General features: G+C 31.7%; 1 long non-coding RNA gene across 1 annotated transcript; it reads right to left on the reverse strand.

Moving 5' to 3' along the window:
• Positions 1 to 204: 204 nt before the first annotated feature.
• Positions 205 to 1,137, reverse strand: LOC139520807 (uncharacterized). The gene is made up of 2 exons (XR_011663958.1): positions 990 to 1,137; positions 205 to 829 (listed from the first exon to the last, which is right to left on the reverse strand). It is a non-coding gene; the product is annotated as an uncharacterized lncRNA (long non-coding RNA).
• Between the last annotated feature and the right edge of the window lie 616 nt (positions 1,138 to 1,753).

Below are 1,753 nucleotides of genomic sequence, written 5' to 3' on the forward strand. Positions count from 1 at the left end.
GATAATGATACAAAAAATATACAAATATTTCGGAGTAAGGTTACCAGAAATAAAATCTCAAAAATAAATCAACAGTGTCTGGTTATACCTTCATAACAAATGAACTCTATGAATGTTGGACCTGTGACAATCCCACCGCTGCCACCATTGTAAAGACGTAGGATAATCGGATTGTCAGTTGGCCAACATTCATAGAAACACAAGTAAAAAATAATATTTTACTAAAACAAAAATAAACAAAATCAAACAAAACTAAACATAATTATAACATGCAAATGAATACAAATAAACAAAGTAAACAACTGAAATGTTAGTAAGTATAAATTGAAACTAATCAGAAAAATGTCTCATCACATCTGCTATCATTCACTCTGTTTGCGGTCAAGATCTAGGACGTCGCTTGGAACGAACATCAAATACTTTCAGATTGAATTATTCTAAACTTTTACTTTATTAAACTTTTCACTATTTAATATTGACTTGTGTACACTTGTAACATCAATAAGATGTATGGCTCACTATATATTCACTTATAAAATACATTTCACTAATTGCATAGCTTCTATATTGATATGCCACTTCCGTTAAATGAAACACGGACTTCCGGTAAACTAACACCAACTTCCGGTGAATATACCACAGCTTCTATAAACGTAAATACGTAATTTCTGCCACATAACATATATATATTGGCCGTTGTATGATACGTTAAACTAAACCTCACAACTGGTATTTGGGAAGATCTGTGTCAATAAATGGGACGTACGTTGTCTGACCATTTAAATGCTGCCGCTCCAAAACTGAGCATTAAAACTGCATGGACCAACCCCTGAAACAAATAATTGAACCCCAAATAAATTTATAATCAAATGAAAACAAGATTTCAAACCATAAATCGACCGCCACGTGAATGAAAAGTCTCCGGGTCTGTTTGATAAGTCAAAATGACAACTAAATGATAACACCTTCAAAAATATAAATGTTCTTACCTGAGCAAATTCATTATATTGTCCTGTGAATCTCCATGTCCTGAATTGACAATTCTGAGGTATCACCAAATATAAGTGAACTGCAGCAGACAGAACGTCTGTTCACATCAAAATCTAGGTGTGCTCTGCCTAACCACTTTACCTGTATGAAAACCATGTGCTACTTGTCACATGATTTTTACCTGGCGCGTAAATCAATGAGTGGGGTGCCAATCAGGGTGCAATTTATACATACCTTTACAAACCATGAAAATAAGATAGTGAGCTGCCTTTCATGAATTACAATTTATGAACAATAAGCAAATAATTAATAAAAGATAAAAATCACATAATGAAGTTCGTCACAGACTCCATCCCGAGTGCTATCGTTAATAACCAGATTACTTGTGTACGATAGGAATACAGGAAACAGATTTATGCCGCTGTGAAATGTAAAATTACTCATCTTATTTTATTGATGCATCTCCAATATGACAATAATTAAGTTTTATATCATATAAGAATTAGTTACAAGTACATTACATTTTTGTTCATTTTCCTAAGTTCAATACAAAATGATTGAAATGTACAATCATATGAAAATTTGATTTAAAAACATTTTGATTACGATAATTTAGTCGATTTAAAAACAATTCGTTTGATGTTATCTATACTATTTGAACACTGAAATTACTATTTTTTTGTACATCAACAATTACCAAAAAAATTACAGAAAATCATAAATAATGTGTGCTAGAGTTTACCTATGACAAGTCAAACACTGC

This window comes from Mytilus edulis, chromosome 4 (genome assembly GCF_963676685.1).
Source record: "Mytilus edulis chromosome 4, xbMytEdul2.2, whole genome shotgun sequence".
In the NCBI taxonomy this organism is placed as follows: domain Eukaryota; kingdom Metazoa; phylum Mollusca; class Bivalvia; order Mytilida; family Mytilidae; genus Mytilus; species Mytilus edulis.